We start from the raw sequence: 27,119 nt of genomic DNA on the forward strand, positions 1-27,119 counted from the left end.
ACAATTAACCTGAATGTCAAACTAAATGTCATTAAAACGCGTCCATGTTATCGCTTTGATAACGTAAATACTTCCTGCAACACAGCCACGCAGCGGAAGTATGCTCGACAATGTTTTTCTAGCGCCCGAAGCGCGGCTATATGCAGGCGCGGCCGCGGAACTGCCGCAGCCCCGCAGTCCCCAAAGAAACGCCCGCACCGCGGCGCGCCAGTCGGTGCAAAATGGCCGCGCCCAGGAGAGGCTCAAAATTTTGGTCTATAGGCTCGCTTCCACGTCTGTTTGTTGTACGCGCCACAGTAGGCACGCACATACACTCAGCATCTCCCGTGTAGTCTCCCTTCCTTTCACTCGCCGGCCGCGCGTCCCCATTGGTTAAAGCCAGGAGTCGTTTCGCGAAGGTTCCAGCGTGTTCTATCGTGGCGCCGTCGTGGCGGCGTAGCCGACGTCCGAGTGCAGAGGAGGGGGGACATGTCTTAGCGCACGCAAGGCTTCCCCCTCTTCCCCCGGTTAACAGAAGAAACGACTCGCACGTTCTAGAGAGATCGGCGTGGATGACTCATTCCTTCGGCGCACGCCGTGGCGGTGAGTGGTGGTGGAGGGGAGAGAGAGGCACGTGCTCGGCGGGGGCTTTCCCTCTCTCCTGTTGGGCTCGCGCCGGCGAGGCGCCGTGCGCGCGGCGGTTTTTCTGTGTTTGTTTCTAAAATGCGCCGAATTTTGTGACACTGCCCCTTCCTTTAAGAATATTGTGTAACAATATTCACAAAACACAAAATTCGCGCGCACATGCATGCGCTCACAAAGTCTGTGGCGAATGCCAAAATACATATATCATTACAATGATGTTTCCACATACGTAACTCTATGAAATGTTCACAATGTACATAAAACACACCGCGATTGGGCAGTACATTAACACAAGGCTACAAACATGGAGCACGCAAATACAAGGCACACTTTCGCCTATACTTCCAAGTTTGGCCTACCCAGCGGGCTCGGAGAATTACTGCTTGCTTCAAGCTTGCCGTCGCGCTTTTAATTCCCTGTCGGAAGCGGCTGTGGCTTTTCTTCCTGTCGCGGGTTCGACTCTTCTTCCGCCTTATTCTGAGGCTTCTCTTCCGAACGCTCTTTTGGCCCAGCTTCTTATTCGTACTGCTCTCTGTGCATCGGTTCATGCTTCGAACCCTTCCTCTTTTCCTGTGGCTAGCGCGTCGGTTGCGAACAAATTTTACGCCAGTTCGCTCATGACGGCTCCGCTCCTTGTGTTCTCTTTTTCGGTACGCGCTCTTCTGTTTTCTTTTGTGCCTCCAGACGGAGTCCTTACTGAACGCGGGGCTCGTTCGTCTCAGCTTCTTTCTCACTTTGCTGCGATGTTCGTGCAGCTTACTTGCATCCGACTGAGCTGTCGTTCTCTTGGTTCTCTTTCTGTCCATTCTCATCCTCTGCTTTCTCCGAGGCCCGTCCTGTTCAATTCCACCTGTATCAGAGGTGCTCGATTCGCTTCTCTTTTGTTCCTCGAGGATTGTGCCTTCTTCTGCCAAGTCCTTTTTTCTTTTCTTCTTTCTGACTACTCTTCGAGCGCAATGCTCAGAGCTCGGCTCAGGACTGATTGGAGAATCGTTCTCACTTATGAATTCTTCTTTGTCAACTCCTTGCTTCAGTTGGTCACATTCAGTGCAGCCGTAAGCAGACTTTTCTCCAGTCTGTTCCTTTACTTCTACTGCACATTCTCCTTCCTCAGAGTCAAACATTTGTTCGCCTTCGTTATAGGCATCAATTTCCTCGCCCTCCTCATCGGGAAAGCCCTCCTCGCTGCTCGAGGGTTCACTCGGAACGGCTTCCGGGTCTTCATTGAGTGCGCTTTCCTCAGGTATTACTACGTCTGAGCTTTCACACTCAGTGCCATTTAACCACTCTTTCTCGTGGCCTGCACAACAAGACTCAGACGCGTTGCACTCGGACTCCTCCATAGAGATCCCAACTGCTTCTTCGTCCTCAGGCGGCTGCTCTAGGGTCCCCTCTGACTGAAGCGTCAGGTTCGCCTTTACTTCAGTGCCTACTACCTCAGCAGTAGCTACACTTTCAACTTCCTGAGGAAGCGACACTCCAGTCTGTTCTTCACTCTCGGTGGTTGCATTTGTAGGAACAAGCTGTTCCACAACCTCATTGTGACCTGTGGGGCTGGCTGCAACCTCTTCCGTGGTTGTCAACAAAACAGACACGTTAGTCTTCCACCCGGCTGCTATGGGGGTAAGCTCCACAGGCTTCCTCACGTCGTTCAAGCGCCGAATTTCAGCATTCTTCCTCTGAATGATTGCCATTTCTATTTCAAAAGCCCTTTTGGCCTCTTCCTCTCTCCTTTTACGTTCTCTCTGTTCTTCTTCTCGTTTCTTTTGCCTCTCTTTCTCAGCGGCTTCTCTAGCGCGATGTCTCTCTCTCTGTCTTTCTTCTCGAGCCCTCTCTCTTTCCTGGTCCACCCATTCTCGCAGTTCGGCTCCGGTCATCCCCATCTGGAGACCTACCTCTATTAGCTCCTTTAGCTCCTTGAAGCTCATATCTGGAGACCGAACTCTACATTCAAGGCAATGGATACCTCTAAACGGTGAACATCACTAACCGCTTCGGCGGGGCACCTCACAATATCGCTCTGCTGCTAACACTCGTTTACGATTCGTAAACTCCTTCTGACTCTTTCTCCGTTCTCTGCGCTTACAAACACCGAACGCCCTGTCGCGGACGCCAGAATATATTGTCACCCAGACTTCGCGCACTTTTACGTGGGAAGCTCCCCGACACCCTTAGAGCGTGTGGGGGTAGCGGTCTCGGACTCGAAGGAGATGCCCTCGACTCAGCGTGGCAATCTCAGAGGAGACCAGCCACCAAGTGACAAGAGGTTTTTGGGCGTTCGGTGGCCAGCTTTCGCTGGTCGCAAGCCAGAGAATGGGTCGGAGCCAAAGGTTCACAAAACAAAACAAGGTCTATACAGCAAAGAGACGATACAGAGGATTACACAATCACTAGTACAAACACATACAAAGTGATTAACAGAACAACGCAATTCGTGCAAAGTTAAACTCGAGAGAGAATGCAATACAAAGGCAATATTGCACCTAAAGTGCACTAACGCAAGAGAGAGGTAAACAAACAAAACAAAATTTGTTCACCGGGCACTGCGGCAGTCCGACGACCAGAGTTCCGCGACGATGCCGTCCCGCAGACAGGCGAACGTTGCCTCGTTGGTCCGATGCTGGCCGAGTGGTGTTTTCCCCTGGAGTCGAACGGGCGCGCTTCGATGAAGCTTAAACGGCGGTCCGGACTGACTGATAGCGGTCAACGCCTTCTTTTATAGGCTCGCTTGCACGTCTGTTTGTTGTACGCGCCACAGTAGGCGCGCACATACACTCAGCATCTCCCGTGTAGTCTCCCTTCCTTTCACTCGCCGGCCACGCGTCCCCATTGGTTAAAGCCAGGAGTCGTTTCGCGAAGGTTCCAGCGTGTTCTAGCGTGGCGCCGTCGTGGCGGCGTAGCCGACGTCCGAGTGCAGAAGAGGGGGGACATGTCTTAGCGCACGGAAGGCTTCCCACTCTTCCCCGGTTAACAGAAGAAACGACTCGCACGTTCCAGAGAGATCGGCGTGGATGACTCATTCCTTCGGCGCACGCCGTGGCGGTGAGCGGTGGTGGAGGGGAGAGAGAGGCACGTGCTCGGCGGGGGCTTTCCCTCTCTCCCGTTGGGCTCGCGCCGGCGAGACGCCGTGCGCGCGGCGGTTTTTCGTTGTTTGTTTCTAAAATGCGCCGAATTTTGTGACACCTGCAAAAGCTTTTTGGCGACAGTTCCGAGGTAGCCCATGTGGACGAGGCAGCGTACTCGTCGGGCTCTCGCATGGTCCTCGCCTTCGCTAACAATCAGGCCCGATTACTCACATCAGGCTCCATCACCACAGACTCATCAGAAATTGCAGAGGAAGCAGCCATTACGCTCGCTCTCATCTCCACCTCTGCCACCAAAATTCTCTCGGACTCAAAATCCGCCCTCTCCAATTTCGCTAAAGGCTTGATATCCCGCCCCGCGGCTCGGCTTCTACGCTTCTGGCACCACACCCGCCCTGTAACCTTTAACTGGACCCCCGCACACGCAGGCCTCCCGGGTAACGAGGAGGTCCATTTCGTCGCCCGAGGTCTCACTTTCCGGGCTGGAGTTGGACCCCCTCCGTCATCCCAGGAGCATCTGCTTACCTTCAGAGATATCCTTACACACTACCGTGATACCCGGCGCGTTTACGCACCACCGGCTCCCTCTCTAACCCTAACCCAGGCCTCCCACTGGCGCCGACTCCAGACCCGTACTGCTCCTTACCCTATTCTTTTTCATGCCCGCTACCCCGCTCAGTTCCTTTCCTCCTGTAAGCTCTGCGGGAAACCGGGAGACTTTATTCATATCCTTCTCACATGCCCCACCTTCCCACACCCTCCATCCCCAACCACGGCGGAGTCATACTGGGAGACTCTCCTGGCCTGCTCCGCTGCTGCTGACCAGCGCCGGATAATTACCGACGCCTTGAAGCGGATAGCCCTCCAAGGACTGTCCTTTGCCCTTTAAGGGCAACCCCCTAAGGGTTGCCTCGTGCCACGTAAGGGCAGGCAGGGTTTGCCCCCTCTGCATTGTTTGACAATAAATGTTTCAACCACCACCAGTAAGCATGACGGCTGGTCATTCCGCGCATGCGCCTGATGCCGCCTATTCTGGCCGCATGTAGGCGGCGGGGCCTCGTGGAGCGCGGAGGGCACGCGATCGCATGTTCCCTTTAACAGCGGACCGTACTGAACATTCCATGAGTCGCAACGCTCTTTGTGGACGGATTCGAGGAATAATCCCGTCTTGAGTTTAATGCTTTTTTGTTAATTTAACTCTCCTTACAAAAATGAAAGCAAAAGTTTGGAGCTTGGCGTTGCGGGAACCTTAAGTTTACATGCGTCGCAGAAAAGTGCGATGTAATAGCAACGCTGATGCCCTCAGCCGAAGCATTTCCTTGTAATGCCCTTTCCTTACTCCCTGGACTTAGTCCGCAAGGCAAATTTGTATTTTTTTGTGCTTAGCGCAAATCTTTCTTTTTGTCTGTCGGTATGTGTGTTCAGCAGCTCCACCTTGACTTTATGTTCTCACAGGAAGTGGCTTTCTGCGACATAAACTCTGCTACGGCACCCATGAATATCTTAGGATGGCTTTGGCTTTCAAACTAAGCACGCTCTCTGGGTTCTGGTTTGGTGAAACTTAGACACTTTCGGAGAAGGACGTAAAATTCACGCGGCAGATATTTTCTCGAAAGAGGCCTTATTGACCGACGTCAGCTTGGCAGTTCTTAAAGTCATTGTGGCGCTTTCTACTTGTTGGGCTTCGGACTTTGCTAGCTGAGACCGTTACAGCTGTCAACGAAGCAAGAAGAACCATCGGGCCTAGGTGTGACCAGAAGCAGAACGTACACAACTCCAGGTCTCTGCGGGGAGCAGCGTTGGCTGCAACCCCTGCGAGACCTCTTCGGGCGGCGGACGAGATGTTGTGACTCTATGCCCCCTCCACCCCCTTTGTGTGTTTCCGCCCCAGCCGTGTTCCCTTTAAGCGACAGTGAGGAGAGCACTATTAATATTTTTTTGGCAAAATCCGATAGTTCGGCATGTCATCGCTTTGTTGCCACTTGACCGGCAGCGAAAGTAGCATTTATTTCTAAGAAATTTGGATTCGAAGTTGAAAAAGTTTTTCCCGCCGCTCTGATTCAAACTTGGGATTCTCCTATGACGACACAGGACTAAGTGACGTGACACATGACGTGAACATGACGTGACGCAGACTCCGCGATTTCTCGCGGCCAGCAGTGCGGCCTAGCAGCAGCCGAAAAGAAAGCTACCGCCGGCCGCACGTTGAAGGCATCTATCGGCTATTGCGGCCGTCGCTACAGTCGCTTTGCTTACGTTTGCACTGGCGTTTTGCCAGCGTTACGATGGATCTCGTTCTCGAAGTCGTCAACGAAGTTCTCGCAAATAGACACCTTTAGAATACCGTGTACCTTGTTACCGCTAGCGGAATACCGGGAGCCGGTGAGCAGACGCTGATTGGTCCCGATGCTTCAGGCGCGCGCGTAGCTGCCGGACACGTGGCGCCATCTGGCGTCGTCAAGGATATTTGCGCATGCATTGGCTGTGCCTCAGTGATTTGTGGCTCCTCGGGTCCTAGAGTTGCTAGAACCATTGGTTCTAGCAACACTGCTTTGTCCTATGACGTCATCACGCTTGTACTTGCCAGTTTGGCCTGTGGCGGCGATACCTGTATTTTGGTTCTTGCTCTGTTCTACGTTACAAGAGCTTTGTTGTCAGTATGATTGGCGTTTTTATGCGAAGCATACTAAAATAGCCCAACCCAGCTCCTCGAGCGCGGCGATGTCGTTACCATTGACCTTTCGTGACCTCCATGTCATACCACGTGATGCGTGACGTCACAGCAGATGAAAAACGGGGGCCCAACTCGCGCCGTCGCGCGAGGCGTTGTGACCAAGGATGACCACGTGGTGCGTGACGTCACAGCAGATGAGAAACGGGGGCCCAGCTCGCGCCGTCGCGCGAGGCGTCGCGACCAAGGAGGACCACGTGATGCGTGACGTAACGACATAGGAGAAACGGGGCCCCAGCTCGCGCCATCGCGAGAGGCGTCGCGACCAATGTGTTTCCTGCCTCTGCCGCTAGGTGCACTGTAGTGAACACGTGATGCTGGAGCGGCGGTATTCAAGGGGGTGCGCCTGCCTCTGCTAGGCGTACACGGGATAGAGATGCCTCCTGAAGACAGGGTTGCTCGTTGGAATGAGAAGCAAAAGTTGCAGCGTGCTACAGAGACTGATGAAGAGCGTGAAGAACGTCTAGCCAAGCGGCATGCTCGATATGCAACTCGGCGACAATATGCTTCGCATCTGACTAGGCTTAACCTAAGCTAAGCCTCAGCCATTTTTGTAATCAGGAGCTGGTATTCTGTCGATACAAGCCAACTTCAATTTCTCCTCAGTGTCCCTTTAAGTCTCTCACAGAGGCACTGCTGGATTTTACTACAGCGGTGCTTCTCCATGTACGCGCCTGTATGCGACTACCTTAAAAGGAAGCCGGCACCCGACACGACAGACGAAGACACGTAATCTCGACGATTCCTTCCATCCATGTGCCTCCAATGCGGCGTCAATGCCACCCCCTGTTTTCCCGGCTGAAGTGGTTTTGCTTAAGCCCAACTCCATCGGCGCTTTTCGGCGCACGTCCTGCGCGCTTGGGGGCCCACGCGTCGGCCAAATCCGGTCTGCGCATGCGCGACGCGTCGGCTACCGCCCAGCGCGTCCACGACGCTCGTATCTGACAGTGCCAGATATCGGCGCCTGCGCACGAGCGCTAGCGCGCGTGTCGGAACCGGGGTCCGGTTTTCAACAATCGGAGGACCGCGGCGCTCTCGGGGAGTCTTTTCTTCGCGGCTGAAAGCTCTTTCAGGTTCCACCAAATTTTCTCGGAATCCTTGCAGCTCCCCAAACATCTTTTGTTCACGGCTTGACATTTTTTTTCAGTCGGCTCACGAGGAGGAGCGAGCCAGCACCAGGAGCATGGACATGCATGCCCCTTTTCGACGCTCGTCGTGGCGCGTGCTGGTCGCGCAGGCGCTCCGCGCGCAAACCGAAAAGCGCCGATGGAGTTGGGCGTTTAGGCAACGTCAAACACATCAGTAATGACCCTGTGACTATGTATGTACAGTCAGGGACAAAACTCTCCAGACCCCGTGTTCCTCAAACGAAACCGATATCTCTGCTATTAGTCGGCGACTGATTACCACACTTGTGGAGGGTACAAGTCAAAATTTTGTTCTTTCATCTCCACAAGTGTGGTCTGCAGCCGCTGTGAAATAGTTGAGCTATAAGCATGGTTTGAGGAACACGTGGTCCGGAGACTTTTGTTCCCAACTCTACCACCGCCAGGGAGACATCAGCCATCGCCTGGCGCCAAGCACGGAGACGAGCGGCTGTCAGTCATCCGCGCTTCGCTCTTTCGTGGACGGCGCGGGTGACGCCGCTGCAAGAGTTCGCCTTGGGGCGCCTCCTTGAACCAAGACATGGGATCCCCCTGGCCGGCTTCCTGAAGGGACATCAGCTGACAGGTGCGCTTGATCAACTGCGCGTCCAGTTGTAGGTGAGGAGGTGACCTGAGGAAAGGACACTTTCGGGAGCTTAATCCCACTGACCCAGCCAACGAAGATGATGGAGGGTAGAGCGCCCCCCAGCAGCACAGCTAATGGGCCCAGTATTGGAAATGTATTGGCAAAGCCCGATCCAACAAATGACCAGAGTGAAGCCAGCAACTTCCAATACTGGGCCCATTACGTGTGCGGCTTGGGCCGTTAATGATTACCCGACTTCAGAAAGCTGGTAAAGCCAGCCAGTGAGCGTCGCTGGCTTCATCCAAAGGCGGTGCCCATGATGTAGTCCCTGTGATTGCACGAAAAAGGCGAGAAGGACAATGGAAGGGGCTATTTTAAGGCCCCAGGCACCACGAACCGTTGGTCCAATATTGGGAGAGAGTTGGCTATGTCTGGCCCTATATATGTCCTGAGCTGACTTCACTGTCCCCATATACGCAGTTCCACTCAGTATCATATCCAACAATGGCCCTACTTACCCACTGTTCTCCCCATATTGGCTATGCCTCTATATATCATCTCCAACGATGGCCCTACTTGTGCGCTGTAGCTCACATATTGTCAATTCCGATTCATAACACTTCCAACGATGGCCCTACTTGTGTGCTGTAGCTCACATATTGGCGATTCCGATTCATTACACCTCCAACGATGGCCGTACTTGTGTTCTGTGCCGTATTGGCAATGCCGCTTCATTACACTCTCAGCTGGTAACTCAGCCCAGGCAACCATACGGACTCTCGCTCGAGCTCTGCATTTCTCAATTCCTTGGTGACTCTCGTGCAAGCGTATCACGACCTCTGCGCGTAATTTTTGTGGGATCACCAGCCTCAGAACTTTGAGCAGCACGCCTTCAGCGACTGTGAGCGTTGCTCTTTCCTGCCAGTATGGACGCAAGACCATTGACGGCGATGAGAACTTGGGCCAGCCTTCCAGGCTGAATTTTGCGAGAGCTTAACAGACTTCATCGGCTCCTTGTTCAGCTTTGACTCGTTCAAAAAGGCTAGCCTCGACGGCATTTGTCAAACAGCCCGAAACGAATTTGGTGAATTCGCCAATACTCAGTGCATGAGCATCAATTTGGTTTCCCTGAATCGGGCCTCTAGACAATACATCTGCAGTAACGAGGCTCTTACCCGCGACATGCACAACCGCAAAGCTGAACCGCATAAGCCTCATGCGAAAGCGCTGATTACGAGGTGGCAAAGCATCTATAGGTATTTTCCCACCAACGTTACAAGTGGTTTGTGGTCGGTTTCAAAGAAAATTTCAAGAGCTTTGATGCACCCTTCGAATCGTTCTGCTGCCCAAGTCATTGCCAACGCTTCGTTCTCAATGTGAGAGTATCTGGTTTCGGCAGGTGTCAACGAGCCTGACGCAGTTGAAACAGGTCTTTTTTCACTGTTTGGTAGAACTTGTATCAATACGGCCACCAAACCGAATGATGACGCGTCAGCGGAAAGAATCGTAGGGTACTGTACATCATACTTAGCCATGACGCGCGTCGAAGAGATAATGTCTTTGACGTACGATAGCGCTTGCTCTTGGGCTGGTCCCCATGTCCGTTCGGAACCCTTCAAAAGGAGGTGACGTAAATGCGCCGTTTTGGAAGCCAAATCTGGTATGAATCTTGCCAGATGATTAGCCATACCGAGCAGCCGTCGAACGTTAGACACGTTAGCTGGAGTCGCCAGTTCTTTGATAGCACGAACTTTTTCAGGATCCGGCTTGATGCCATCTTTACTAAGCACACAGCCAAGAATTTTACCTCAGTGACCCCAAAGAAACACTTTTCTTTGTTTATCGTAACGCCGGCACTAGCGAGACGATCTAAAGTTAGACGCAGACGCTCGTCATGTTGAGCCTTGTCGTTGCCAAAAATGAGCACATCATCTATCAGGTTTATCACGAATGGGATTCCTTCAAGTATCTGCGCCATTTTTTTCTGAAAGATAACGGGTGCTGACGTTATTCCAAACGGCAGTCTTTGAAAACAGTATCGCCCAACTGTCATTATGAACGTAGTTAACAACTGGCTTTCGGGCGACAACTTAATTTGAAAGAAGCCAGAGTTGGCGTCCAAATGAGAAAACACAGAGGCACCACCTAAAAGACCGAGGCTATCATCCGCTGTCGGCATGACATAGCGCTCGCGAAGAACACTTTTGTTTAATTGCGTCAAGTCAACGCAAATACGAACCGCTCCAGATGGTTTGAGTATTGGCACAATTCCTGCACACCATTCTGTTGGTTATTCAGCTTTGAGGATCACGCCATCTCGCTCCATATGCTCAAGCTCCAGCTTAACTCCGCCACGCAAGGGTAAGGCTATGCGGCGCGCAACATTAATTGGAAAAGGTATCGAGTTCGGCTTCAGTCTAATTCCGTATTCTCCTTTTATCGCTCCTAGACCACTGAAATGCTGCGGGTAGCAAGCTTCGACGGCTGTTGCGCTACTGACCGAGTCCGCGAATTTAATAACTTCTAGAGCCTCAAGCGCTGGGAGACCCAAAAGTACGGAGCGCAATGGTGAGACCACGTACAAGATTTGCTCGACAGTTTCGCAAAACATACAGTGGCTCATTCGACGGGCTTGTTAAGATTAGGTCGCACTTTTCTAGCCTGGTAGGCAAACCGGGAAACGTTGAGGGCACAACAGAAACTTCGGCACCGGAATCTACTTTAGCAAACACCGGAGTGCCGTTAATGACGACCTGTACATACCGAGAATTGGAGTACTCCCCGTTCACCACGCCAACGAAGTCCGCCCCCTTGTCCATATGGAGAGATGAATGCTGTACCTTCTTTCCATCACGTGCAGTATTTTTCTGACATACAGCTGCAAAGTGTCCGGAACAACCGCAGTAGTTGCATTTCGCTGCTTTTGCCGGGCACGAGGATCTGGAGTGCGCTCCTTGACCGCAGTTGGGGCATGACCCGGGGGTGCCTGATCGGTAGGACTGGACTCTGGGGCGCGGACCTTGCATTCTAGGTGAACAGTTCTTTGACGAGCTGCCCGAGTGCTGTACAGAAGAATACTTTCCGGGCTGCCCTTGCTTGCTGACCGCACCAAGATTGACAGTCGCCGCTACCAAGGGTTCGTCGTCGGTTTCTCGCAGTTGCTGCTGCTGTCGTTGGACGGTCTCCTTTAAGCGCGCTTTTGCCAAAGCGCTGTCGAGAGTCAAAGCCGCATCCATTTGAAGCGACTCAGAGAGCCTAGCATCCCTGAGGCCGACCACGAACCTGTCGCAAATAATGCGTTCCTTTTCCTCGTAGTCGCACCGGTCCACCAGCGTGTGCATTGCGGTAACAAATTGCTCGACTGACTCTCCAGGTTCTTGAGTGCGACGGTGAAAGTACTCGCTCTCATAAACAAGGTTCCTTGCGGCAACGAAGTGCTTGTCGAACTTTTTTGACGACTTCGTATTGCTTCTATTCTTCGGGTAATTCCAAAGTAGAGAAGATTTCTCTTGCTTGCCTGCCCATCGTATAAAGTAGAGTCCAGACCTGCGCTTTTTCACTCCGCTCATTTAGGCCCGAGGCGAAGCGGTAGTCATCAAAGAGTTGGACCCAAGAAGGCCATTCGGACGTCCGGTCGAAGTCAAACCTTGGCGGAGCTGGAACCGCGAACATGCCGTGAAAGGGCTTGACTGCGTTGTCCTCTGACATGGCGCCGGGCGACGAAGTTAAGGCAACGCCCCTCAAATGCCAGAGGATTCCACTTCTGACACCATGCGGCGTTAAGGCCCTTGCCGGACGCCGAGCGCGGCCAGGTAGCGGGCAGGTAGGAATTGAGACTGGCCCCGATCACGGCACGATAACAACAACCCTTTATTTCACGCAAGCAGCATCTTTATATAGCAAGCACTCATTTGAGAAGTGACGTCACGGACAAACAACGTTTCTGGCATCCGATAACGCAGACACATGAAACGCGGCACAGGTGCTATCAGTAAAACATCAATGCTTTTGTCAAGGTATGTGTATCGGAAGGCAAATCGGTGGGTGGAATGAGGCACATTAGCTCATCAAGGCCTAGCTCCCGTTCCAGGCGGAGTGTATCAGCTGCCTTGCGGTGTCGTTGCTTGGCTCTTTCCTCGAAATTGGAGGTCCAATGGAGGATTGTCTTCATTCATTGAAAGGCTAAATGTATTCTCTGTGGATTTCGTGCTGCCGTGTGATGGTCGTCCTTTGCTCTAAGCAACCTCGTTTCCTTCATTGCCAGCACGTGCAGGTGCGCAGAATTATGCTGGAGCACTGAATCCTGGCGAGCGGACCTCCTACCTAAATCTGGTATATTGAACGGCTCCCGTTGCCTCCTCTGCAAGCTACATAAGCGTAGTATGATGCGGTGAAGAGGTAATGTCTGTGTTTAGTGCTTTTCGGAGAAAGTTGCAATATCAGAGAAAATAGATGACTGTATTGATACTCGAAATTTCTTTGCTAAGACGCCAGGGTCAGGTGATTTGTGCCTATGCTTCTTGCGAAACCTGCATGTCCATACGTGAATGCGCAGAGCTATGTGTTTGCATGGAGGCCAAACATTGAAGCATGTGTAAGCGCTGTGCATCGGTTTGCCTGTATGACATGGACTGTGTGTGCTACGCGCCAGAGCTACATGCTAGACGAGTGCCAACCAACCTACGCGTGGACATTATAATTACCTTTATCGCCCATAAAATGCATTTAATTCTGACGACATTATCAGGCATTTGCTAATCCTCCGTCCTTCCTTCCCTTTCAATTTTGCTGTGTTGATTAGCCGGGCAGGGTCACGTCAACTCTGTCTGCTTTTCCTCTGACAGAGATTTACTTTGAGTGTACCTTGTGTCGATGTAGTTTGAACAAGAAAGGCTGCGATTTAACGCACCAACCAATTCTGTATTACTGAAAATTTCTCAAAGGTCAAATTATCCGAAATTCTTCGTCCATTCCCATCCAGGCCGCAGCCAGGAGTCCGAGGAAGCTGGCGGCCGCACCTAGCCCCCACTGCGCAGAAATAGTGAGATTAGAGACATGATGCTGTTTCTCGGTGTAGAGTAGGTTTAGTACGAGTGCAATGCAATACAATAAACTCAAAAACACGGTAAAGAAATGATTTCGCCAAATGAGTCGTTCCCGCAGACGCGAATAGAACCACCAGAGTTAAGCATATTGCTACCTTTTTCACAAGAGGTGCAACAGCCGCATGTAATGTTGTCTTGAAACCTGAAGCAACAAACGAAAATTACTCAAGCGTAATTTCATCCAAATGAACTTCAATAGCGATTTCCTGCATGATTCCAAATAAGTAGAGACTAGTTTGGGATTACAATCTTGAGTGCCGATTCTTTCGGCTCCTTACATCTATATTAAGCGCTGCCTTGTGCTCCTTGCAACGTCGACTTTGGGACGTCACAAACTGTGAAGTGCAAGCTTTGTCGTCCATTCAGTGCAATTGAAGCCGCTAGTCTGCCTTCGGCTGGTCGGGCTAGTTACCGTATTTACTCCCACATTCGATGATGCACCGTGTAAACTGAGACCGCAAATTCGAAAGCTAGAGAATGAAAAAGAGTTGGAATGTCGTGTACGCCAATTAACGCAGGCTGCAAGCCACCAGCTTTAAATTACAGCGGCCGGCACAACGCATAGCATCTCTCAGCTGTGTTGGCGTCGTGCGGAAGTTCCGACTGAACTTTGACACTTCGTCCTCAGCAACGCGCCATTGAACACGCGACGCGTAAACACCTTCATTTCGTTCCATTAAATTAAAAGAGGAACGCGGAACACCAAAAGCGTCGGCAATGTAGTCCGCAATCGGCAATAATCCTGAATGGCTGCACAAAATGCATGGCGTTGCTATTGTATGCTAAAAGGCGTACACGCTGCTTTCCCGAGCATCTTGATGAAATTTCGGCAACCTTCGACGCCTCCGCGCGGAAGACAACTGCTTGCTTAAGCGCTGCCAAACCACGGTGACTGAGCAATAATTGGGGAAGTTTTCATTTTTCGAAACGGCCGATTGCTGCGTTGACAGCGTGGCGATGGTCCGTTCTCATCACCGTAACGACTATCTAAAAATGTCTCTTTCGGGAAAGAAGAGAAGCATGGCACCGTTGCGCAAAAATGCTGGCAGTTATCGACCTTTCTGATGAATGCTCGAATTGGTGCGGAAGGCAAAGATTTTCGAAGCAGCACCCATCGTTTTGGCTCTCTCCCCTCCTTATCAGCGTTTACATTCGAGCTTACGCCTTTGTCTGGCCGAGTTACGAATATTCGTCGAGGTGCGAGATTTTAGAGCACAATTTTTTTTTAAAAACAATCTGACGTATACGCGAGCAAATACTGTAGGCAGCATGATAGCGTGAATATAGTGCGCACGAAACAAGGCTTTTAAAATGGAGACTGAGTTATACCCTCAAATTATACCCCAAATTTCTAAAGCATGCCCTAAGCTAACTCGCTGTTAAGTGGTAGAATTTATTACAGTCAATACTCCGAAGACAAAACGTTCACTGTAGTGTCCATTTCGTAGTTATACCAAGGGCCTTTCTTCAGGTGTAAGCACAGAAGGACTGCAAAATTTTCATTGCAGGGCAACTTGTGAGGCGGTATCACCGGAGGAATATCGAGGCACGCAGAGTCACCCAAGACCTGATTCTTCACTGCTACAGAAACGCGTCTGGTCAGATAAAAGCACAACATGCGTCACCTGGAAGGGCTCTTGTTCTCACTGCTCAAGGCGTCACCCGTGTATTAAACTTGACAACATGTCGGTTATTCAGCAATGAATTTCTAAAGCATGCCCGATTACACGTGAGTCAAGCGCTGCACCGGAACTGATTACCTCATTGTGGTTCGATGAAAATACAGGTTACGATAATTTGCTGAAAACTTCCCTGGAATGTCTCTAACTACAGGCATACGTAATGTAGGTGGAGTCTAAAATAGATGGAAGCCTCCTGCTTCTCCACTGCAGTGTCGCCAAATGCCACGGACTACGTGCGCTGTTTTCTTCTCGCGTGATCTCGTATTCAAGTGTAAGGACGAGAAGGAACTGCTTTCTGAGCAAGAGTCGCAGCCCATTAACGCATGCTAAATCTCGCAAGAAACACCTATGTACACCCAGCGGAGAATGGGATAAATAACAAACGGAGTTTAGTACGACAACCACGAAAGAAAAGGGGCATTTTGTGTTGTAACGATGCAAGGGTAGGATCCAAGCAAAATATTGGGGTAGGTCTCCAGTGCAAAAAAAAAAAAGTAATCTTCTGCACATTAGCTGGCTGTACCCATTAGAACGTGAGTTCTCAAAAGTCCCGTTTTGGTTCCAGTTCAATGTTTATACGAAACTACATTCGAGATGTCCCGGGGAAAATACGGCTTGCAGAATTATCCCAAGCAGCGCTTTCTACGCCTGTTGTCAAATCCTCGGCAGTATACAACCAGACAGTCCGAAAACACATCCTGGTACATTTCGGCCTCGGAACTTGCTAAGCCCCGACGAAAATGCGCCCATGGGCCCTTTAGCTGCTTTCTAAATGGTGGTATCCAGGGTGTCCCAGCTAACTTGGACCAAGATTTATAAAAAAACTAAGCGTTCTTCAGAACTCAAATCGCGTGGATGTTGTTAAGGTTTATCTAAAGTTACAGTACCGTTTTTTCGCTCCTCCTATTTGAATAATTAGTCGAGATAAATAAATTAACTTTTTAAATATAGCTTCAAACGTTCAGGCGTCAATAGGAAAGTTGTGGAGCTCCACAAATATCGTCCAACCCAGGCACTTCCAACGAGATAGACTTAGCGTGGCCGTTTTTATTCGGGAAAAACGAAAGCCCGCGGAGTTTAAAAAATACCACGTGACAGCGCGCTCCGTGCGCCCGGATGCGCCGCGATTACAGCGCTCTCATCCATGCTTTGCAAGAAAACATCACACGCTTCGGGCCTTTCGTGCTTCCCAAGACCGGGATTCGCGATGTGCTTGGTTCCAAGATAAACGCCGGTAGATACGGGCGGCAATGGAAAGAAAGCGCGGCTCCTGTTTTTCAGCCCAATTCACACGACGTTATCAGGCTTGTTATATGCGTCTTTGCTTGTTGGGATCTTGCTCCCAAATTCAAACCCATGAGATTGTCATCGTTCCTCCGCATGCATTCTGCTAACGTGAGTGTGCAGTTATTGCCGCAGAAACGGGAGCGGCGCTTTCTTTCAACTCCCGCCCGTACCCACTGGCGCTTATCTTGGAACCAAGCACATCGCGAAGCCCTGTCTTGTAAGCACGAAAGGCCCGAAGCGAGTGATGTTTCTTACAAAGCACGGATGAGAGCGCTGTAATCGCGGCGCATCCGGGCGCACGGAGCGCGCTGCCACGTGGTATTTTTTTAACTCCGCGGGCTTTCGTTTTTTCCCGAATAAAAACGGCCACGCTAAGTCTATCCCGTTGGAAGTGCCTGGGTTGCCCGATATTTGTGGAGCCCCACAACTCTCCGATTGATGCCGGAACGTTTCAAGCCATATTTAAAAAGTTAATTTATTTATCTCGACTAATTATTCAAATAGAAGGAGCAAAAAATGGTACTGTAACTTTAGATAAACCTTAACAATATCTACGTGATTTTAATCCTGACGAATGCTTAGTTTTTTTTATAAACCTTGGTCCAAGATAGCTGGGACACCCTGTATACATCCATATTGGCGCCCTTAAGAAGGCCACATCAATTGAATATACATTCGCCGCACCGCTGAAGGCGAGAGGCTGCATTACTGCTCACTTTCGTAGTTCTAGCAAACACGTCAGGGGATGTGTGCAGGCATCAGTTAGATGCGGACGCTGTGGGCTTACGCGTGTTGAATGGTACTCACGCTATTGCAGCAGCAACAGCCCGGATAAGCTCCGTCCTAAGACCGGAGTGGCCGAAGGTGTCATGGAGACCAGTGCGTCGCCAGCACCGCGGTCCTGGTCGGAAACGGCGACGGCATTATCAGAACGGCCACCACAGCCCACAGGGTGAAGAGGGGTCCGTAAAACCGAGCTTCTACGTCGAAATTCGACGGGACAAGCCTTGGTCGTTAGCTGCAACAGAAAGATTGTGACTGTTTGCATGGCAGCCTCTGTAACGAATACAATAACGGGGCTATCTTAACAAACGCGAGAGGCACCCGCGTTCCATTTAACTATTCCGTAGTGTTTAGAAAACCAGCGCTTGTCGGTGGAGTTTTCTAATAAATTGTAAAATAGGTACTTCTCAATGAGGTAGCCTTCTTGAGAAATAAATATCAATTAATGGCTCAAGTAATTCCTCTCGTTGACAGCTTACTTCATTGAATCAAATTTTAGCTTCAAGGAAGATCCTGCACCTGACGCTTAGAGATAGCTGGGTTGTTAGCTTGCTGCTCTTCTTCAGAAATAAGGTGCGTTCCGAGGTTCGGACAGATAATGACCTCGACCACGAACCTCTTCTTTGTAAGGATCTGTAAGGTACGTACTGATATGAAATGTTGACGATAATATTCCATTCTTATGATATGCAGAAAAATGTTTCCTTTGTAGTGCTTCCATCGCTCGCACGGGGCGGTTAAGAATAGCATAGAAAAGCAATAGGGAACACTTTTCAACGACACCAAATACGTTAATTGCAAAAAAATTCAAGCACGCCGAAGGGAGATCTGCGGATATATTGAATATTAAGATAAATCATACGAAATATGAAAGAACTGCGTGCATAAACTCTTTCCTGTTTCCCGTTCTAAAACGGCTTTGTCAAGAATAATTGAGAAAATGAATCACCATGACTTTTGGTGGCAGGTAGGCGAAAGGCATGGCCGTGATGGGCGCAGATCCGTGCGGATGTTTCTCACAGCATTCGAAGTCCTTGTCCTGGAGCGGAGCGGGGCCACCAATCGCCAACGCCGAGTACCCAGCGTGGGCAGTGGTTGTACCGGACAGAAGAAAGGCGTTGGGTGCGCTCGGAGACCGGCCACCATCCAGAAGACGGCGGGCTCGTCCTGGTGTGGCCGCCCCTACCGTTGCAGAAGCTGGCTCCTCGTTCAGCAACGGCCAGGCATCCATGGTGCATTGAGGAACTCCTTTAGGGGCTCCGAGACTGCGAGCCCTGAGAAGATTGAGCATCATTAGGCAGACGATTACAACGTGGCCACGTCCGTAGAGAAAGACCCTCTGGCCTGAAGACCAGCTGGAATAGGAGATGATGATGATGATGAAAAGCGCGAGGAAATCTTCTTTGCTTTCGGCTCCGTGTTCTGTATGGCACGTGTGCAAGAAACGATGATGGCAGTAGGTAGCACGCGCAGGTGCACGCTACATGCTTTAAAAGCGTGGCACCTGGGGCGGTAGAAAGCGAAAGGAAAAGAAGAAGACAGCTGATGTCAGACGAATTCGGAAAAAAAAAATCCCTCCATCGGGATGCGTCCCAAATTTCATTCAGGAGTGAGCTTCTTAGAACGCAGATGAAGCGGGCACTATTAAGCATGCTTATTTATTTTCAAGTGCATTTCCCTCTACATATGTTTAGAAGCTACACGCAACATATTTGTCGATATTTACCGTTATATGATATACCAGACCGAAGGCAGGGAAAGTAAGAAGGAGCCACAGATACCACTCACAGTCGGAGGGATCCCCATTACAAAATTAGACAATATCAGAGTTTTGGATTCTTGATACAGACTAGCACTGTAATGGCGAAACACTAAGGAAATTAGAGGGCTGCACAAAGCAGATCATGAAGCTCATCCAAAGGATTTGCAAAATATGGTTCTGGATAAGACAAGCAATCCTAGCTATGCGTATCTGGGCCTTTATTATAAGTAGAATAGCTTATGTTTATCCCTTGCTCAATCTTAAGGCCTTCGAGAAGCAGAAGAGTGAGGGCATCATATGCAAAAGCATACAGCAGGCGCTGGGTGTACCGTCCACACTGCCCATGAAAAGCTCTCAGATATAGGCTCCACACCACTCCAGTTTACTGAAATAGTCAGGATCTCGCAGTATGATAGACTCATGGGAAGTCCTGCAGGCAGGAAATCCTATCTAGGCAATCGCGATAAACAGTAGTTATGGTGCAAGGCGGCTTACCCAAACAACGCGGGTTCGATCCCGACCGCGGCGGTCGCATTACGATGGAGGGGAAATGCTTGAGGACCGTGTACATTGCGATATCAGTGCACGTAAAAACCGACGGTGTTCTAAACTGGCTGGAGCCCTCCACTACGCGTCCTCGATAGCCTGAGTCGCTTTGGGATGTTAAACCCCACAAACTCGACCTGCCACGAAGCATGTGGAACGGACACATAATCCCAACGCAGACAATGGGGGGCCCTAGTGGATGCCTCATCGGAAAGTAGGGCTGGAGCAACCGCTGGAGCACCTACGTCGGCGCTCTGTGGGGAGTGGGCCAGGCTAAATTGGGCTTCCTCCGGTTGATTCTACATGGGTCTCATATCGATGTTGCTACGGCTGCCTCATGTCACATTCTTACATCTAGACAAGATCGGTCCCTTGTCGGGTACTTAAAGGTAGATGTTAGAACAATATGGGCTCTATGCTCCAAAAACCTCTGCTAACCCAAATGGTGCTACCCACAAGAAAACGCTGTAGGTCCCACGTAGGCCGTGGCGGGGCTTGGAAACGAGCGTGCCCAACTGCCGCCCACATGGTTCCCTCGTAGGGTACTTCAGGGCAGGTGGAACATTTTTTTGTGCTCTGTGTTGGAAAATCCTGGTGACGCTAATTGAGGCTGCATACACAAAACCGCTACGATCTCGCACCTACCGTGACAGGGCTGGTAAGCGGGCGTGCCCACAAGCTGCCCACATCGGTTCCTTGTCGTGGTCTTTTGGGAAGATACGACGCAAATACGGGCGCTATGCGAGAAAAAACGCGGCAAGCTGAAAAGGGGCAACCGATTCATTACCGCAGGTAGTCTTTATTCGCTACAGCGGGGCTTAATCAACTGGTGTGGCTGCATCGTGTTAGTCATCCATTTTTTTTAATTCACAAATTTGTCCAAATTTTTAGGGGAATCCCCCAAGGTGTAGTAGATTTGTAATAAGGGAGTAATTACTCATTCCGACAGGGGGATTTCTCTTTTCCGAATTTGTCTGACATCAGCTGTCTTCTTCTTTTCCTTTCGCTTTCTACTGCCCTAGGTGCCACGCTTTTAAAGCATGTAGCGTGCACCTGCGCGTGCTACCAACTGCCATCATCGTTTCTTGCACACGTGCCATACAGAACACGGAGCCGAAGGCAAAGAAGATTTCCTCGCGGTTTTCATCATCATCATCATCTCATATTCCAGCTGGTCTTCAGGCCAGAGGGTCTTTCTCTACGGACGTGGCCACGTTGTAATCGTCTGCCTAATGATGTTCGATCATCTCAGGGCTCGCAGTCTCGGAGCCGCTAAAGCGGTTCCTCAATGCACCATGGATGCCTGGCCGTTGCTGAACGAAGAGCCAGCTTCTGCAACGGTAGGGGCGGTCACACCAGGACGAGCCCGCCGTCATCTGCATGGTCGCCGGTCTCCGAGCGCACCCAACGCCTTTCTTCTCTCCGGTTCAACGACTGCCCACGCTGGGTACTCGGCGTTGGCGATGGATGGCCCCGCTCCGGTCCAGGACGAGGACTGCGAATGCTGCGAGGAACATCCGCACGGATCTGCACCCATCACGGCAACGCCGTTCGCCTACCTGCCACCGAAATTCATGGTGATTCATTTTCTAAATGGTTCAGAACAAAGCCATTTTAGAACGGGGAACAGTAAAGAGTTTATGAACAGAATGTTTTCATATTTTGTAAGATTTATCTTAATATTCAATTTATACGCAGATCTCCCTTCGGCGGGCTTGAATTTTTTGCAATTAACGTTTTTGGTGTCGTTGAAAAGTGTTCGCTATGGCTTTTCTATGCCATTCTTAACCGCCCCATGCGAGGGATGGAAGCACTACAAAGGAAAGATCTTTCTGCATATCAGAAGAATGAAATATTATCGTCAACATTTGATATCAGTACGTACCTTACAGGTCCTTACAAGGAAGAGATGTCCTGGTCGAGGTCGTTATCTGTCTGAACCTCGGAACGCACCTTATTTCTGAACAAGAGCAGCAAGCTAACAACCCAGCCATCTCTAAGCTTAAGGTGCAGGTTCTTCCTTGAAGGTAAAATTTGATTAAATGAAGAGAACTGCCAACGAGAGGAATTACTTGAGCCATTAATTGACTTTTATTTCTCAAGAAGGCTACCTCATTGAGAAGTACCTCTTTTACAATTTATTAGAAAACTCCACCGACAAGGGCTGGTTTTCTAAACACTACGGAATAGTTATATGGAACGCGGGTGCCTCTCGCTTCTGTTAAGGTAGCCTCGTTAATGTATTCGTTACAGAGGCTGCCATGCCGAGTCACAACTTTTCTGTTGCAGCTGACGACCAAGGCCTGTCCCGTCGCATTTCGACGTAGAAGCCCGGTTTTACGGACCCCTCATCACCGTGTGGACTGTGGTGGCCGTTCTGATAACGCCGTCGCCGTTTCCGACCAGGTCCGCGGTGCTGGCGACGGATTGGTCTCCATGGCAGCTTCGTCCACTCTAGTCTTAGGACGAAGCTTATCCGGGCTGTTACTGCTGCAATAGCGTGAGTACCATTGAACACGCGCAAGCCTATAGCGTGCGCATCTAAGTGATGCCTGCAAACAGCTCCTGACGTGTTCTCTAGAACTACGAAAGGGAGCAGTAATGCAGCATCTCGCCTTCAGGTGGTGCGGCGAATATATATTCCATTGATGTGACCTTCTTAAGGGAGCCAATATGGATGAATATACCGCCAGTTTGAAAGCAGCTAAAGGGCCCATGGGCCCATTTTCGTCGACGCATACCAAGTTCCGAGGCCGAAATGTACCAGGATGTGATTTCGTACTGTCTGCCTGTATAGTGCCGAGGATTTGACAGCAGGCGCAGAGAGCGCTGTTTGGGATAATTTTGCAAGCCGTATTTTACCTGGATATCTTGAATGCAGTTTCGTATAAACGTGAACTAGAACCAAAACGGGCCTTTTGAGAACTCACGTTTTAATGGGTACAGCCAGGTGATGTGCAGAAGGTTACTTTTTTTGCACTAGAGAACTATCCCCTATATTTTGCTTGAACCCTCCCCTTGCATTGTTATAAAACAAAATGTCCCTTTTGTTTTGTGGTCGTCGTGCGAAACTCCGTTTGTTCTTTATGCCATTCACCGCTGGGCGTACATAGCTGTTTCTTGCGAGATTTCGTTTGTATTAATAGGTTGCGGCTCATGCTACGAAGGGAGATCCTTCTCGTCCTTACACTTCCATAAGATCGTTTAAAGAGATCACGCGAGAAGAAAACTGCGCGCGTAGTCCGTGATATCTTGCGACACTGCAGTGCAGAAGCAGCAGGCTTCCATCTATTTTAGACTCCACCTACATTACGTATGCCTGTAGTTAGAGACATTCCAGGGATGTTTTCAGCAAATTATTGTAACTTGTATTTTCATCGAACCACTATGAGGTAATCAGTTCCGGCGCAGCGCTTGACTTACGTGTAATCGGGCATGCTTTAGAAATTCATTGCTGAATAACCGAAAGGTTGTCAAGTTTAATACACGGGTTACGGCTCGAGCAGCGAGAACAAGCGCCCTTCCAGAAGACGCATGTTGTGCTTTTATCTGTCCAGACGCGTTTCTGTAGCAGTGAAGAATAAGGACTTGGGTGACTGTTCATGCCTCGATATTCGTCCGGTAATACCGCCTCACAAGTTGCCCTGTAATGAAAATTTTGTAGTCCCTCTGTGCTTACACCTGAAGAAAGGCCCTTGGTATAACTACCAAAAGGGACACTAAAGTGAATGCTTTGTCTTCGGAGTATTGGCTGTAATAACTTTTACCACTTAAAAGCGAGTTAGTTTAGGGAACGATTTTTAGGGTATAACTCGATCTCCATTTTAGAAGCCTTGTTTTGTGCACATTATATTAAGACTATCCTGTTGCCTACCGTATTTTCTCGCGTACAGGTCAGCTTGTTTTTTTTTAAATTGTGATCTCAAATCTTGCACCTCGACGAATATTCGTAATACGGCCAGCCAAAATCGTAAGCTCGAATGTAAATGCTGATAAGAAGGGGAGAGAGCCAAAACGATGGGTGCTGCTGCGAAAATCTTTGCCTTCCGCACCAATCCGAGCATTCATCAGAAAGTTCTAATGCGGCCAGCATTTTTGCGCAACGGTGCCATGCGTCTCTTCTTTCCCGAGAGAAAGATTTTTAGATAGTCGTTACGGTGATGAAAACGGACCATCGCCACGCTGTGAATGCAACGATCGGGCCTTTTCGAAAAATGAAAACTTCCCAGACATTCCTCAGTCACCGTGGCTTGGCAGCGCTTAAGCAAGCAACTGTGTTTCGTGCGGAGGCGTCGAAGGTTGCCGAAAATTCAGCAAGATGTTCGGGAAAGCATCGTGTACGCCTTTTAGCATGCACTAACAACGCCATGCCTTTTGTGCAGCCACGCAGGATTACTGCCGATTGCGGACTACGATGGTGACGGTTTTGGCGTTCCGCGTGTCTCTCTTAATTAAATGGAACTAAATAAAGGTGTTTACGCGTCGCATGTTCTATCGCGCGTTGCTGAGGACGAAGTGTCAAAGTTCAGTCGGAACTTCCGCTCGACGCCAACGCAGCTGAGAGATGCTATGCGTTGTGCCAGCCGCGGTAATTTAAAGCTGGTGGCTTGCAGCCTGTGTTATTCGGCGTACACGACATTCCAGCTGCTTTTCTTTCTCTAGCTTTCGAATTTGAGGGCTCAATTTATACGATGCATCGTCGAATGTGGGAGTAAATACGGTAACTAGCCCAACCAGCCCTAAGCAGACTAACTGCTTCAATTGCACTGAATGGACGACAAAGCTTGCACTTCATAGTCTGTGACATTCCAAAGGCAACGTTGCAAGGAGCACAAGACAGCGCTTAATATAGATGTAAGGAGCCGAATGCATCGGCACTCCTGACTGCAATCCGAAACTAGTCGCTAGTTATTTGGAATCGTGCAGAAAATCGCTATTGAAGTTAATTTGGATGAAATTACGCTTAAGTAATCCTTGTTTATTGCTTCGGGTTTCAAGACAACATTGCATGCGGCTGCTGCATCTCTTGTGTAAGAGGCAGCAATATGCATAACTGTAGTGGTTCTATCAGCATCTGCAGGAATGAATCACTTGGTGAAATCATTTTTTTACTGTTCTTTTGAGTTTATTGTCATGCATTGCACTCGTACTAAACCGACCCTACTCCGAGAAACAGCATCATGTCTCCAATCTCACTATTTCTGCGCAGTGTGGGCCAGGTGCAGTCGCCGGCTTCTCCTGGCTCCTGGCTTCGCCCGGGATGGGAATCGAGGAAGAAATTCGGATAATTCGACCTTTGAGAAATTTTCAGCAATACAGAATTGGTTGATGCGTTAAATCGCAGCCTTTCTTGTTCAAGCTACATCGACACGAGGCACACTCAAATTAAATCTCTGTCAGAGGAAACGCAGAGAGAGATGACGTGACCCTGGCCGGCTACTCCACAGAGCGAAAATGGAAAAAAGGAAAGAGAGGATTAGGAAATGCAGGATAATGCTGTCATAATAAAATACATTTTATTAGGTGATTTAGGTAATTATAATGTCCATGCGTACGTTGGTTGGCACTGGTCTCGCATGTAGCTTTGGCGCGTAGCACACGCACGCCATGTCTTACACGCAAATCGATGCACATCACATACACGTACTTCAAAGTTCGGCCTCCAAGCAAACACACAGCTTTGCGCACTCACGTTTGGACATGCAAGTTTCGCATGCAGAATTACCTGATCCTGGGCGTCTTAACGAATAACTTTCGAGTATCAATACGGTAATCTATTTTCACTGATATTGCAACTTTCTCCCAAAAGCACTAAACACGGACTTCATCCCTTCACCGCATCATACTGCACTTATGCAGCGTGCAGGGGAGGCAGCGGGAGCCGTGCAATGTACCGGATTACGGTCGGAGGTCTGCTCGCCAGGTTTCAGCGCTCCAGCATATTTCGTGCACATGCTGGCAATGAAGGAAACGATGTTGCTTACAGCAAAGGACTACCATCACACGGCAACATGAAATCCGCAGAGAATACATTTAGCCTATCAATCAGTAAAGACAACCCTCCATTGGACCCCCAATTTCGAAGAAAGAGTCAAGCAACGGCGCTGCAAGGCAGCTGATACACTCCGCCTGGAACGGGAGCTAGGCCTTGATGAGCTAATGTGCCTCATTCCACCCACCGATTTACCGTCCTATACACATCATCATCGTCATCATCATCAGCCTGACTACGCCCACTGCAGGGCAAAGGCCTCTCCGCTGTCTCTCCAATTAACCCTGTCCTTCGTCAGCCGCGGCCACCATACTCCCGCAAATTTCTTAATCTCATCCGCCCACCTAATTTTCTGCCGCCCCCTGCTACGTTATACACATACCTTGGCAAAAACATTGATGTCTACCCAGCTGCAAGAAGCATGGTGCTTCAGAAGGGCCTATACGAAAAGACGAGCCGTCGCTGCCAGATCCAGTCCGGTTGTAAAATTTGCGCCGACCGAAGCAGAGGGAAGCGCATACTGAGGCCTGTCTGTACAGGTAAGGTGACCAATTGCCTAGCCTCGCTCGGTTACGAGTTATTATCGCGGTGAGGCCCGTCTGTACAGTAAAGCTGAGTGGTTGAATTTTCAGTTGCTATGGGCTAATGTTGCTTTATTGGTCGACAATTACAAGAGCATGATTTTTACGACGAAATTGAACGGCTGCTAAATCGGCATCCGCACAGACCGGATTGGTGGGGTGACAAGCGTGGAATGGTGCCATGAGCAACAAAGTCGTTTTTTTGTTTCCAACTGTCTGAAACATTTTTTCTGCTTAAGTATTATATTAAGGCATCTTGTTAGTTCCCAGATACTAGCGCTTCATGTTTTGCAGGGATGAGAAAATTGTTACAAATGATGAAAATAAAAACATCGAAATGGTGTGAATTAAGATGTAAACAGGAAATTTTGTGTAGGTCATTTCTATTTTGAAGGCGCATATTATGCTTGAAATTGCGAAAAGAATGATGGAAAATTATGCATCCAGAAAACGTCGGACGCCGTGCTACCCCGTGCTGTTTCGGGAAATATGCACTGCGACGTGCAGACCACTACCATAAAAAGTTGCGAGTTCGCTTTGTCATCAATTATCTTCACAGCGTGTCAAATGGTTGAGATATGCATTATCGCAAGTAATCACACAGGCGTCATATTTTGGGGGTAGGGTCACGAAGTATCTTCTTGAAATGGGGCGTACGAGACTGACCGTAAGTGGTGAAGTGCGTACGCCTAACAAGAGATTCGCAAAACATTTATTGTTGCGAGAGGCAGACTACGCCAGCCGCATCGCGATATCAGCGTGGATTCGCGCTGAGCCATGGCCCCACGGGCAAGGCATCGCGCCGAACGGGCGATGGCGTCCCATCGTAAAATTGAAAATTGGTTTTTGATGGTTTATGGTTTGGTTTATGGGGTTTAACGCCCAAAGCGACTAAGGCTATGAGAGACGCCGTAGTGGAGGGCTCCGGAAATTTCGACCACCTGGGGTTCTTTAACGTGCACTGACATCACACAGTACACGGGCCTCGAATTTCTCCTCCAAAGAAATCCAGCCGCCGCGGCCGGGATCGAACCCGCGTCTTTCGGGCCAGCGGCCGAGCACCATAGCCACTGAGCCACCGCGGCGGCAAAATTGGTTTTTGAGGACAGGGAATACGCCGTAAGTGTCTCACATATCTATATGGACACCCGAACCACGCCATAGAGGAAGGGATAAACAGTGGGATCAAAGAAATGACTTATGGTTTATGAG

At 49.8% G+C, this 27,119-nt stretch overlaps 1 pseudogene; it reads right to left on the reverse strand.

Annotated features, from left to right (window-relative positions):
* Positions 1 to 11,019: 11,019 nt before the first annotated feature.
* On the reverse strand, positions 11,020 to 11,738 carry LOC149354595 (uncharacterized; annotated as a pseudogene).
* Between the last annotated feature and the right edge of the window lie 15,381 nt (positions 11,739 to 27,119).

This window comes from Amblyomma mixtum, chromosome 3, assembly GCF_055824585.1.
Source record: "Amblyomma mixtum isolate Tamu chromosome 3, ASM5582458v1, whole genome shotgun sequence".
Taxonomy (NCBI): Eukaryota; Metazoa; Arthropoda; class Arachnida; order Ixodida; family Ixodidae; genus Amblyomma; species Amblyomma mixtum.